Raw genomic sequence first — 14663 nt, forward strand, 5'->3', positions numbered from 1 at the left:
TCTGTGATCAGTGCAGACCCTGGTTGGATCCTCTGTGATCTGTTCAGACCCTGGTTGGATCCTCTGTGATCAGTGCAGACCCTGGTTGGATCATCTGTGATTAGTGCAGACCCTGGTTGGATCAACTGTGATCAGTGCAGACCCTGGTTGGATCTTCTGTGATCAGTGCAGACCCTGGTTGGATCATCTGTGATTAGTGCAGACCCTGGTTGGATCAACTGTGATCAGTGCAGAACCTGGTTGGATCTTCTGTGATCTGTGCAGACCCTGGTTGGATCATCTGTGATCAGTGCAGACCCTGGTTGGATCATCTGTGATCAGTGCAGACCCTGGTTGGATCATCTGTGATCAGTGCAGACCCTGGTTGGATCATCTGTGATCAGTGCAGACCCTGGTTGGATCATCTGTGATCAGTGCAGATTTTGGTTGGAACATCTGTGATCAGTGCAGACTCTGGTTGGATCATCTGTGATCAGTGCAGACCCTGGTTGGATCATCTGTGATCAGTGCAGACCCTGGTTGGATCATCTGTGATCAGTGCAGATCCTGGTTGGATCATCTGTGATTAGTGCAGATCCTGGTTGGATCTTCTGTGATCAGTGCAGACTCTGGTTAGATCATCTGTGATCAGTGCAGACCCTGGTTGGATCATCTGTTATCAGTGCAGACCCTGGTTGGATCATCTGTGATCAGTGCAGATCCTGGTTGGATCATCTGTGATTAGTGCAGATCCTGGTTGGATCTTCTGTGATCAGTGCAGACTCTGGTTGGATCATCTGTGATCAGTGCAGACCCTGGTTGGATCATCTGTGATCAGTGCAGACCCTGGTTGGATCATCTATGATCAGTGCAGACCCTGGTTGGATCATCTGTGATCAGTGCAGATCCTGGTTGGATCATCTGTGATCACTGCAGACCCTGGTTGGATCTTCTGTGATCAGTGCAGACCCTGGTTGGATCATCTGTGATCAGTGCAGACCCTGGTTGGATCTTCTGTGATCAGTGCAGTCCCTGGTTGGATCAACTGTGATCAGTGCAGAACCTGGTTGGATCTTCTGTGATCTGTGCAGACCCTGGTTGGATCATCTGTGATCAGTGCAGACCCTGGTTGGATCATCTGTGATCAGTGCAGATCCTGGTTGGATCATCTGTGATCAGTGCAGACCCTGGTTGGATCATCTGTGATCAGTGCAGATCCTGGTTGAATCATCTGTGATCAATGCAGATCCTGGTTGGATCATCTGTGATCAGTGCAGATCCTGGTTGGATCATCTGTGATCAGTGCAGACCCTGGTTGGATCATCTGTGATCAGTGCAGACCCTGGTTGGATCATCTGTGATCAGTGCAGACCCTGGTTGGATCATCTGTGATCAGTGCAGACCCTGGTTGGATCTTCTGTGATCAGTGCAGACCCTGGTTGGATCAACTGTGATCAGTGCAGAACCTGGTTGGATCCTCTGTGATCTGTGCAGACCCTGGTTGGATCATCTGTGATCAGTGCAGACCCTGGTTGGATCATCTGTGATCAGTGCAGACCTTGGTTGGATCATCTGTGATCAGTGCAGACCCTGGTTGGATCATCTGTGATCAGTGCAGATCCTGGTTGGATCATCTGTGATCAGTGCAGACCCTGGTTGGATCATCTGTGATCAGTGCAGATCCTGGTAGAATCATCTGTGATCAATGCAGATCCTGGTTGGATCATCTGTGATCAGTGCAGACCCTGGTTGGATCATCTGTGATCAGTGCAGACCCTGGTTGGATCATCTGTGATCAGTGCAGACCCTGGCTGGATCTTCTGTGATCAGTGCAGACCCTGGTTGGATCTTCTGTGATCAGTGCAGACACTGGTTGGATCATCTGTGATCAGTGCAGACCCTGGTTGGATCATCTGTGATCAGTGCAGACCCTGGCTGGATCTTCTGTGATCAGTGCAGACCCTGGTTGGATCTTCTGTGATCAGTGCAGACCCTGGTTGGATCTTCTGTGATCAGTGCAGACCCTGGTTGGATCATCTGTGATCACTGCAGACCCTTGCTGGATCTTCTGTGATCAGTGCAGACCCTGGTTGGATCTTGTGATCAGTGCAGACCCTGGTTGGATCATCTGGGATCAGTGCAGACCCTGGCTGGATCTTCTGTGATCAGTGCAGACCCTGGTTGGCTCATCTGTGATCAGTGCAGACCCTGGTTGGATCATCTGTGATCACTGCAGACCCTGGTTGGATCATCTGTGATCAGTGCAGACCCTGGTTGGATCATCTGTGATTAGTGCAGACCCTGGTTGGATCATCTGTGGTCAGTGCAGACCCTGGCTGGATCTTCTGTGATCAGTGCAGACCCTGGTTGGATCATCTGTGATCAGTGCAGACCCTGGTTGGATCATCTGTTATCAGTGCAGACCCTGGTTGGATCATCTGGGATCAGTGCAGACCCTGGTTGGATCATGTGTGATCACTGCAGACCCTTGCTGGATCTTCTGTGATCAGTGCAGACCCTGGTTGGATCATCTGTGATCAGTGCAGACCCTGGTTGGATCATCTGTGATCAGTGCAGACCCTGGTTGGATCTTCTGTGATCAGTGCAGACCCTGGTTGGATCATCTGTGATCAGTGCAGACCCTGGTTGGATCATCTGTGATCAGTGCAGACCCTGGTTGGATCATCTGTGATCAGTGCAGACCCTGGTGGATCTTCTGTGATCAGTGCAGACCCTGGTTGGATCATCTGTGATCAGCGCAGACCCTGGTTGGATCATCTGTGATCAGTGCAGACCCTGGTGGGATCTTCTGTGATCAGTGCAGACCCTGGTTGGATCATCTGTGATCACTGCAGACCCTGGTTGGATCATCTGTGATCAGTGCAGACCCTGGTTGGATCATCTGTGATTTGTGCAGACTCTGGTTGGATCATCTGTGATCAGTGCAGACCCTGGTTGGATCTTCTGTCATCAGTGCAGACCCTGGTTGGATCATCTGTGATCAGTGCAGACTCTGGTTGGATCATCTGTGATCAGTGCAGACCCTGGTTGGATCTTCTGTCATCAGTGCAGACCCTGGTTGGATCATCTGTGATCAGTGCAGACACTGGTTGGATCTTCTGTGATCAGTGCAGACCCTGGCGGGATCACCTGTGATCAGTGCAGACCGTAGTTGGATCATTTGTGATCAGTACAGACCCTGGTTGGATCATCTGTGATCACTGCAGACCCTGGTTGGATCTTCTGTGATCAGTGCAGACCCTGGTTGGATCATCTGTGATCAGTGCAGACCCTGGTTGGATCTTCTGTGATAAATGCAGACCCTGGTTGGATCATCTGTGATCAGTGCAGACCCTGGTTGGATCCTCTGTGATCTGTTCAGACCCTGGTTGGATCCTCTGTGATCAGTGCAGACCCTGGTTGGATCATCTGTGATTAGTGCAGACCCTGGTTGGATCAACTGTGATCAGTGCAGACCCTGGTTGGATCTTCTGTGATCAGTGCAGAGCCTGGTTGGATCATCTGTGATTAGTGCAGACCCTGGTTGGATCAACTGTGATCAGTGCAGAACCTGGTTGGATCTTCTGTGATCTGTGCAGACCCTGGTTGGATCATCTGTGATCAGTGCAGACCCTGGTTGGATCATCTGTGATCAGTGCAGACCCTGGTTGGATCATCTGTGATCAGTGCAGACCCTGGTTGGATCATCTGTGATCAGTGCAGACCCTGGTTGGATCATCTGTGATCAGTGCAGATTTTGGTTGGAACATCTGTGATCAGTGCAGACTCTGGTTGGATCATCTGTGATCAGTGCAGACCCTGGTTGGATCATCTGTGATCAGTGCAGATCCTGGTTGGATCATCTGTGATTAGTGCAGATCCTGGTTGGATCTTCTGTGATCAGTGCAGACTCTGGTTGGATCATCTGTGATCAGTGCAGACCCTGGTTGGATCATCTGTTATCAGTGCAGACCCTGGTTGGATCATCTGTGATCAGTGCAGACCCTGGTTGGATCATCTGTGATCAGTGCAGATCCTGGTTGGATCATCTGTGATTAGTGCAGATCCTGGTTGGATCTTCTGTGATCAGTGCAGACTCTGGTTGGATCATCTGTGATCAGTGCAGACCCTGGTTGGATCATCTGTGATCAGTGCAGACCCTGGTTGGATCATCTGTGATCAGTGCAGACCCTGGTTGGATCATCTGTGATCAGTGCAGATCCTGGTTGGATCATCTGTGATCACTGCAGACCCTGGTTGGATCTTCTGTGATCAGTGCAGACCCTGGTTGGATCATCTGTGATCAGTGCAGACCCTGGTTGGATCATCTGTGATCAGTGCAGACCCTGGTTGGATCATCTGTGATCAGTGCAGACCCTGGTTGGATCATCTGTGATCAGTGCAGATCCTGGTTGGATCATCTGTGATCAGTGCAGACCCTGGTTGGATCATCTGTGATCAGTGCAGATCCTGGTTGAATCATCTGTGATCAATGCAGATCCTGGTTGGATCATCTGTGATCAGTGCAGATCCTGGTTGGATCATCTGTGATCAGTGCAGATCCTGGTTGGATCATCTGTGATCAGTGCAGACCCTGGTTGGATCATCTGTGATCAGTGCAGACCCTGGTAGAATCATCTGTGATCAGTGCAGACCCTGGTTGGATCTTCTGTGATCAGTGCAGACCCTGGTTGGATCAACTGTGATCAGTGCAGAACCTGGTTGGATCCTCTGTGATCTGTGCAGACCCTGGTTGGATCATCTGTGATCAGTGCAGACCCTGGTTGGATCATCTGTGATCAGTGCAGACCTTGGTTGGATCATCTGTGATCAGTGCAGACCCTGGTTGGATCATATGTGATCAGTGCAGATCCTGGTTGGATCATCTGTGATCAGTGCAGACCCTGGTTGGATCATCTGTGATCAGTGCAGATCCTGGTTGAATCATCTGTGATCAATGCAGATCCTGGTTGGATCATCTGTGATCAGTGCAGACCCTGGTTGGATCATCTGTGATCAGTGCAGACCCTGGTTGGATCATCTGTGATCAGTGCAGACCCTGGCTGGATCTTCTGTGATCAGTGCAGACCCTGGTTGGATCTTCTGTGATCAGTGCAGACACTGGTTGGATCATCTGTGATCAGTGCAGACCCTGGTTGGATCATCTGTGATCAGTGCAGACCCTGGCTGGATCTTCTGTGATCAGTGCAGACCCTGGTTGGATCTTCTGTGATCAGTGCAGACCCTGGTTGGATCTTCTGTGATCAGTGCAGACCCTGGTTGGATCATCTGTGATCACTGCAGACCCTTGCTGGATCTTCTGTGATCAGTGCAGACCCTGGTTGGATCTTGTGATCAGTGCAGACCCTGGTTGGATCATCTGGGATCAGTGCAGACCCTGGCTGGATCTTCTGTGATCAGTGCAGACCCTGGTTGGCTCATCTGTGATCAGTGCAGACCCTGGTTGGATCATCTGTGATCACTGCAGACCCTGGTTGGATCATCTGTGATCAGTGCAGACCCTGGTTGGATCATCTGTGATCAGTGCAGACCCTGGTTGGATCATCTGTGGTCAGTGCAGACCCTGGCTGGATCTTCTGTGATCAGTGCAGACCCTGGTTGGATCATCTGTGATCAGTGCAGACCCTGGTTGGATCATCTGTGATCAGTGCAGACCCTGGTTGGATCATCTGGGATCAGTGCAGACCCTGGTTGGATCATGTGTGATCACTGCAGACCCTTGCTGGATCTTCTGTGATCAGTGCAGACCCTGGTTGGATCATCTGTGATCAGTGCAGACCCTGGTTGGATCATCTGTGATCAGTGCAGACCCTGGTTGGATCTTCTGTGATCAGTGCAGACCCTGGTTGGATCATCTGTGATCAGTGCAGACCCTGGTTGGATCATCTGTGATCAGTGCAGACCCTGGTTGGATCATCTGTGATCAGTGCAGACCCTGGTGGATCTTCTGTGATCAGTGCAGACCCTGGTTGGATCATCTGTGATCAGCGCAGACCCTGGTTGGATCATCTGTGATCAGTGCAGACCCTGGTGGGATCTTCTGTGATCAGTGCAGACCCTGGTTGGATCATCTGTGATCACTGCAGACCCTGGTTGGATCATCTGTGATCAGTGCAGACCCTGGTTGGATCATCTGTGATCTGTGCAGACTCTGGTTGGATCATCTGTGATCAGTGCAGACCCTGGTTGGATCTTCTGTCATCAGTGCAGACCCTGGTTGGATCATCTGTGATCAGTGCAGACTCTGGTTGGATCATCTGTGATCAGTGCAGACCCTGGTTGGATCATCTGTGATCTGTGCAGACTCTGGTTGGATCATCTGTGATCAGTGCAGACCCTGGTTGGATCTTCTGTCATCAGTGCAGACCCTGGTTGGATCATCTGTGATCAGTGCAGACCCTGGTTGGATCATCTGTGATCAGTGCAGACCCTGGTTGGATCATCTGTGATCAGTGCAGATTTTGGTTGGAACATCTGTGATCAGTGCAGACTCTGGTTGGATCATCTGTGATCAGTGCAGACCCTGGTTGGATCATCTGTGATCAGTGCAGACCCTGGTTGGATCATCTGTGATCAGTGCAGATCCTGGTTGGATCATCTGTGATTAGTGCAGATCCTGGTTGGATCTTCTGTGATCAGTGCAGACTCTGGTTGGATCATCTGTGATCAGTGCAGACCCTGGTTGGATCATCTGTTATCAGTGCAGACCCTGGTTGGATCATCTGTGATCAGTGCAGACCCTGGTTGGATCATCTGTGATCAGTGCAGATCCTGGTTGGATCATCTGTGATTAGTGCAGATCCTGGTTGGATCTTCTGTGATCAGTGCAGACTCTGGTTGGATCATCTGTGATCAGTGCAGACCCTGGTTGGATCATCTGTGATCAGTGCAGACCCTGGTTGGATCATCTCTGATCAGTGCAGACCCTGGTTGGATCATCTGTGATCAGTGCAGATCCTGGTTGGATCATCTGTGATCACTGCAGACCCTGGTTGGATCTTCTGTGATCAGTGCAGACCCTGGTTGGATCATCTGTGATCAGTGCAGACCCTGGTTGGATCTTCTGTGATCAGTGCAGACCCTGGTTGGATCAACTGTGATCAGTGCAGAACCTGGTTGGATCTTCTGTGATCTGTGCAGACCCTGGTTGGATCATCTGTGATCAGTGCAGACCCTGGTTGGATCATCTGTGATCAGTGCAGACCCTGGTTGGATCATCTGTGATCAGTGCAGACCCTGGTTGGATCATCTGTGATCAGTGCAGATCCTGGTTGGATCATCTGTGATCAGTGCAGACCCTGGTTGGATCATCTGTGATCAGTGCAGATCCTGGTTGAATCATCTGTGATCAATGCAGATCCTGGTTGGATCATCTGTGATCAGTGCAGATCCTGGTTGGATCATCTGTGATCAGTGCAGATCCTGGTTGGATCATCTGTGATCAGTGCAGACCCTGGTTGGATCATCTGTGATCAGTGCAGACCCTGGTTGGATCATCTGTGATCAGTGCAGACCCTGGTTGGATCTTCTGTGATCAGTGCAGACCCTGGTTGGATCAACTGTGATCAGTGCAGAACCTGGTTGGATCCTCTGTGATCTGTGCAGACCCTGGTTGGATCATCTGTGATCAGTGCAGACCCTGGTTGGATCATCTGTGATCAGTGCAGACCTTGGTTGGATCATCTGTGATCAGTGCAGACCCTGGTTGGATCATCTGTGATCAGTGCAGATCCTGGTTGGATCATCTGTGATCAGTGCAGACCCTGGTTGGATCATCTGTGATCAGTGCAGATCCTGGTTGAATCATCTGTGATCAATGCAGATCCTGGTTGGATCATCTGTGATCAGTGCAGACCCTGGTTGGATCATCTGTGATCAGTGCAGACCCTGGTTGGATCTTCTGTGATCAGTGCAGACCCTGGTTGGATCTTCTGTGATCAGTGCAGACCCTGGTTGGATCATCTGTGATCACTGCAGACCCTGGTTGGATCATCTGGGATCAGTGCAGACCCTGGTTGGATCATCTGTGATCAGTGCAGACCCTGGTTGGATCATCTGTGATCAGTGCAGACCCTGGTTGGATCATCTGTGGTCAGTGCAGACCCTGGTTGGATCTTCTGTGATCAGTGCAGACCCTGGTTGGATCTTCTGTGATCAGTGCAGACCCTGGTTGGATCTTGTGATCAGTGCAGACCCTGGTTGGATCATCTGGGATCAGTGCAGACCCTGGCTGGATCTTCTGTGATCAGTGCAGACCCTGGTTGGCTCATCTGTGATCAGTGCAGACCCTGGTTGGATCATCTGTGATCACTGCAGACCCTGGTTGGATCATCTGTGATCAGTGCAGACCCTGGCTGGATCATCTGTGATCAGTGCAGACCCTGGTTGGATCATCTGTGATCAGTGCAGACCCTGGTTGGATCTTCTGTGATCAGTGCAGACCCTGGTTGGATCAACTGTGATCAGTGCAGAACCTGGTTGGATCCTCTGTGATCTGTGCAGACCCTGGTTGGATCATCTGTGATCAGTGCAGACCCTGGTTGGATCATCTGTGATCAGTGCAGACCTTGGTTGGATCATCTGTGATCAGTGCAGACCCTGGTTGGATCATCTGTGATCAGTGCAGATCCTGGTTGGATCATCTGTGATCAGTGCAGACCCTGGTTGGATCATCTGTGATCAGTGCAGATCCTGGTTGAATCATCTGTGATCAATGCAGATCCTGGTTGGATCATCTGTGATCAGTGCAGACCCTGGTTGGATCATCTGTGATCAGTGCAGACCCTGGTTGGATCTTCTGTGATCAGTGCAGACCCTGGTTGGATCTTCTGTGATCAGTGCAGACCCTGGTTGGATCATCTGTGATCACTGCAGACCCTGGTTGGATCATCTGGGATCAGTGCAGACCCTGGTTGGATCATCTGTGATCAGTGCAGACCCTGGTTGGATCATCTGTGATCAGTGCAGACCCTGGTTGGATCATCTGTGGTCAGTGCAGACCCTGGTTGGATCTTCTGTGATCAGTGCAGACCCTGGTTGGATCTTCTGTGATCAGTGCAGACCCTGGTTGGATCTTGTGATCAGTGCAGACCCTGGTTGGATCATCTGGGATCAGTGCAGACCCTGGCTGGATCTTCTGTGATCAGTGCAGACCCTGGTTGGCTCATCTGTGATCAGTGCAGACCCTGGTTGGATCATCTGTGATCACTGCAGACCCTGGTTGGATCATCTGTGATCAGTGCAGACCCTGGTTGGATCTTCTGTGATCAGTGCAGACCCTGGTTGGATCATCTGTGATCAGTGCAGACTCTGGTTGGATCATCTGTGATCAGTGCAGACCCTGGTTGGATCATCTGTTATCAGTGCAGACCCTGGTTGGATCATCTGTGATCAGTGCAGACCCTGGTTGGATCATCTGTGATCAGTGCAGATCCTGGTTGGATCATCTGTGATTAGTGCAGATCCTGGTTGGATCTTCTGTGATCAGTGCAGACTCTGGTTGGATCATCTGTGATCAGTGCAGACCCTGGTTGGATCATCTGTGATCAGTGCAGACCCTGGTTGGATCATCTGTGATCAGTGCAGACCCTGGTTGGATCATCTGTGATCAGTGCAGATCCTGGTTGGATCATCTGTGATCACTGCAGACCCTGGTTGGATCTTCTGTGATCAGTGCAGACCCTGGTTGGATCATCTGTGATCAGTGCAGACCCTGGTTGGATCATCTGTGATCAGTGCAGACCCTGGTTGGATCATCTGTGATCAGTGCAGACCCTGGTTGGATCATCTGTGATCAGTGCAGATCCTGGTTGGATCATCTGTGATCAGTGCAGACCCTGGTTGGATCATCTGTGATCAGTGCAGATCCTGGTTGAATCATCTGTGATCAATGCAGATCCTGGTTGGATCATCTGTGATCAGTGCAGATCCTGGTTGGATCATCTGTGATCAGTGCAGATCCTGGTTGGATCATCTGTGATCAGTGCAGACCCTGGTTGGATCATCTGTGATCAGTGCAGACCCTGGTTGGATCATCTGTGATCAGTGCAGACCCTGGTTGGATCTTCTGTGATCAGTGCAGACCCTGGTTGGATCAACTGTGATCAGTGCAGAACCTGGTTGGATCCTCTGTGATCTGTGCAGACCCTGGTTGGATCATCTGTGATCAGTGCAGACCCTGGTTGGATCATCTGTGATCAGTGCAGACCTTGGTTGGATCATCTGTGATCAGTGCAGACCCTGGTTGGATCATCTGTGATCAGTGCAGATCCTGGTTGGATCATCTGTGATCAGTGCAGACCCTGGTTGGATCATCTGTGATCAGTGCAGATCCTGGTTGAATCATCTGTGATCAATGCAGATCCTGGTTGGATCATCTGTGATCAGTGCAGACCCTGGTTGGATCATCTGTGATCAGTGCAGACCCTGGTTGGATCATCTGTGATCAGTGCAGACCCTGGCTGGATCTTCTGTGATCAGTGCAGACCCTGGTTTGATCTTCTGTGATCAGTGCAGACACTGGTTGGATCATCTGTGATCAGTGCAGACCCTGGTTGGATCATCTGTGATCAGTGCAGACCCTGGCTGGATCTTCTGTGATCAGTGCAGACCCTGGTTGGATCTTCTGTGATCAGTGCAGACCCTGGTTGGATCTTCTGTGATCAGTGCAGACCCTGGTTGGATCATCTGTGATCACTGCAGACCCTTGCTGGATCTTCTGTGATCAGTGCAGACCCTGGTTGGATCTTGTGATCAGTGCAGACCCTGGTTGGATCATCTGGGATCAGTGCAGACCCTGGCTGGATCTTCTGTGATCAGTGCAGACCCTGGTTGGCTCATCTGTGATCAGTGCAGACCCTGGTTGGATCATCTGTGATCACTGCAGACCCTGGTTGGATCATCTGTGATCAGTGCAGACCCTGGTTGGATCATCTGTGATCAGTGCAGACCCTGGTTGGATCATCTGTGGTCAGTGCAGACCCTGGCTGGATCTTCTGTGATCAGTGCAGACCCTGGTTGGATCATCTGTGATCAGTGCAGACCCTGGTTGGATCATCTGTGATCAGTGCAGACCCTGGTTGGATCATCTGGGATCAGTGCAGACCCTGGTTGGATCATGTGTGATCACTGCAGACCCTTGCTGGATCTTCTGTGATCAGTGCAGACCCTGGTTGGATCATCTGTGATCAGTGCAGACCCTGGTTGGATCATCTGTGATCAGTGCAGACCCTGGTTGGATCTTCTGTGATCAGTGGAGACCCTGGTTGGATCATCTGTGATCAGTGCAGACCCTGGTTGGATCATCTGTGATCAGTGCAGACCCTGGTTGGATCATCTGTGATCAGTGCAGACCCTGGTGGATCTTCTGTGATCAGTGCAGACCCTGGTTGGATCATCTGTGATCAGCGCAGACCCTGGTTGGATCATCTGTGATCAGTGCAGACCCTGGTGGGATCTTCTGTGATCAGTGCAGACCCTGGTTGGATCATCTGTGATCACTGCAGACCCTGGTTGGATCATCTGTGATCAGTGCAGACCCTGGTTGGATCATCTGTGATCTGTGCAGACTCTGGTTGGATCATCTGTGATCAGTGCAGACCCTGGTGGATCTTCTGTGATCAGTGCAGACCCTGGTTGGATCATCTGTGATCAGCGCAGACCCTGGTTGGATCATCTGTGATCAGTGCAGACCCTGGTGGGATCTTCTGTGATCAGTGCAGACCCTGGTTGGATCATCTGTGATCACTGCAGACCCTGGTTGGATCATCTGTGATCAGTGCAGACCCTGGTTGGATCATCTGTGATCTGTGCAGACTCTGGTTGGATCATCTGTGATCAGTGCAGACCCTGGTTGGATCTTCTGTCATCAGTGCAGACCCTGGTTGGATCATCTGTGATCAGTGCAGACTCTGGTTGGATCATCTGTGATCAGTGCAGACCCTGGTTGGATCATCTGTGATCTGTGCAGACTCTCGTTGGATCATCTGTGATCAGTGCAGACCCTGGTTGGATCTTCTGTCATCAGTGCAGACCCTGGTTGGATCATCTGTGATCAGTGCAGACCCTGGTTGGATCATCTGTGATCAGTGCAGACCCTGGTTGGATCATCTGTGATCAGTGCAGATTTTGGTTGGAACATCTGTGATCAGTGCAGATCCTGGTTGGATCATCTGTGATCAGTGCAGATCCTGGTTGGATCATCTGTGATCAGTGCAGATCCTGGTTGGATCATCTGTGATCAGTGCAGACCCTGGTTGGATCATCTGTGATCAGTGCAGACCCTGGTTGGATCATCTGTGATCAGTGCAGACCCTGGTTGGATCTTCTGTGATCAGTGCAGACCCTGGTTGGATCAACTGTGATCAGTGCAGAACCTGGTTGGATCCTCTGTGATCTGTGCAGACCCTGGTTGGATCATCTGTGATCAGTGCAGACCCTGGTTGGATCATCTGTGATCAGTGCAGACCTTGGTTGGATCATCTGTGATCAGTGCAGACCCTGGTTGGATCATCTGTGATCAGTGCAGATCCTGGTTGGATCATCTGTGATCAGTGCAGACCCTGGTTGGATCATCTGTGATCAGTGCAGATCCTGGTTGAATCATCTGTGATCAATGCAGATCCTGGTTGGATCATCTGTGATCAGTGCAGACCCTGGTTGGATCATCTGTGATCAGTGCAGACCCTGGTTGGATCTTCTGTGATCAGTGCAGACCCTGGTTGGATCTTCTGTGATCAGTGCAGACCCTGGTTGGATCATCTGTGATCACTGCAGACCCTGGTTGGATCATCTGTGATCAGTGCAGACCCTGGTTGGATCATCTGTGGTCAGTGCAGACCCTGGTTGGATCTTCTGTGATCAGTGCAGACCCTGGTTGGATCTTCTGTGATCAGTGCAGACCCTGGTTGGATCTTGTGATCAGTGCAGACCCTGGTTGGATCATCTGGGATCAGTGCAGACCCTGGCTGGATCTTCTGTGATCAGTGCAGACCCTGGTTGGCTCATCTGTGATCAGTGCAGACCCTGGTTGGATCATCTGTGATCACTGCAGACCCTGGTTGGATCATCTGTGATCAGTGCAGACCCTGGTTGGATCTTCTGTGATCAGTGCAGACCCTGGTTGGATCATCTGTGGTCAGTGCAGACCCTGGTTGGATCATCTGGGATCAGTGCAGACCCTGGTTGGATCACCTGTGATCAGTGCAGACCCTAGTTGGATCATTTGTGATCAGTGCAGACCCTGGTTGGATCTTCTGTGATCGGTTCAGACCCCGGTGCCTGTAGATGTCGCACAGATCCGTCACTCATGCGATTTTCCGCAGACTCCAGGTGTGACCTGCGCCCTCCGCACGCTGCCCCCTGGTGGCGGCTCCTCCCGGTCCCGCGGCTTTAGATGCCGCCATAGATTGTGCGTTCCGGTGCTCTGCAGGACAATATGTGAATTCCAGTGAGATGTTGGGGGTTATTGTCCTCCAGTCACCCGTCACTCACTGGCATTGCTGGCACTTGTGGTTCACCAGTCGGTGAGGACGGGGAGTGACACCGGGAGTGAGGGGCGGAGCCGCGGAGCAGCGGACAGGTGGCGGCCAGAGCAGGCGAGAATGGCAGCGAGGAGCCAGGAGGCAGGTAATGCTCCGTGTGTGGGGGGCTGCAGCAGGGAATATAGGGTGCAATGCTCTGCAGACTCTGTGGGGGGCTCAGGGTACAGGAGGGGTCTGCAGCAGGAAAGTGCACGGAATATAGGGTGCAATGCTCTGCAGACTGTGTGTGGGGGGCTCAGGGTACAGGAGGGGTCTGCAGCAGGAAAGTGCACGGAATATAGGGTGCAATGCTCTGCAGACTCTGTGGGGGGCTCAGGGCACAGGAGGGGTCTGCAGCAGGAAAATGCACGGAATATAGGGTGCAATGCTCTGCAGACTGTCTGGGGGGGCTCAGGGTACAGGAGGGGTCTGCAGCAGGAAAGTGCACGGAATATAGGGTGCAATGCTCTGCAGACTGTCTGGGGGGGGCTCAGGGTACAGGAGGGGTCTGCAGCAGGAAAGTGCACGGAATATAGGGTGCAATGCTCTGCAGTCTGTGTGGGGGGGGGCTCAGGGTACAGGAGGGGTCTGCAGCAGGGAATATAGGGTGCAATGCTCTGCAGACTGTGTGGGGGGCTCAGGGTACAGGAGGGGTCTGCAGCAGGAAAGTGCACGGAATATAGGGTGTAATGCTCTGCAGTCTGTGTGTGGGGGCTCAGGGTACAGGAGGGGTCTGCAGCAGGAAAGTGCACGGAATACAGGGTGCAATGCTCTGCAGACTGTGTGTGGGGGCTCAGGGCACAGGAGGGGTCTGCAGCAGGAAAGTGCACGGAATATAGGGTGCAATGCTCTGCAGTCTGTGTGGGGGGGGGCTCAGGGTACAGGAGGGGTCTGCAGCAGGAAAGTGCAGGGAATATAGGGTGCAATGCTCTGCAGACTGTGTGCGGGGGGTACAGGAGGGGTCTGCAGCAGAAAAGTGCAGGGAATATAGGGTGCAATGCTCTGCAGACTGTGGGGGGCTCAGGGTACAGGAGGGGTCTGCAGCAGGAAAGTGCACGGAATATAGGGTGTAATGCTCTGCAGACTGGGGGGGGGGGGGCTCAGGGTACACTAGGGGTCTGCAGCAGGAAAGTGCCCGGAATA

At 51.8% G+C, this 14663-nt stretch overlaps 1 protein-coding gene across 1 annotated transcript in view; it reads left to right on the top strand.

Annotated features, from left to right (window-relative positions):
- Window positions 1-13417: 13417 nt before the first annotated feature.
- LOC143777044 (potassium voltage-gated channel subfamily KQT member 1-like) overlaps window positions 13418-14663 on the top strand; it is a 32295-nt gene continuing 31049 nt past the window's right edge. Inside the window, exon 1 of the mRNA XM_077266961.1 lies at window positions 13418-13626. The gene's annotated coding sequence lies outside the window, so the exon portion shown is untranslated. The remainder of the gene's footprint in view (window positions 13627-14663) is intronic.

The sequence above is a fragment of the Ranitomeya variabilis genome, chromosome 5 (assembly GCF_051348905.1).
Source record: "Ranitomeya variabilis isolate aRanVar5 chromosome 5, aRanVar5.hap1, whole genome shotgun sequence".
Taxonomy (NCBI): domain Eukaryota; kingdom Metazoa; phylum Chordata; class Amphibia; order Anura; family Dendrobatidae; genus Ranitomeya; species Ranitomeya variabilis.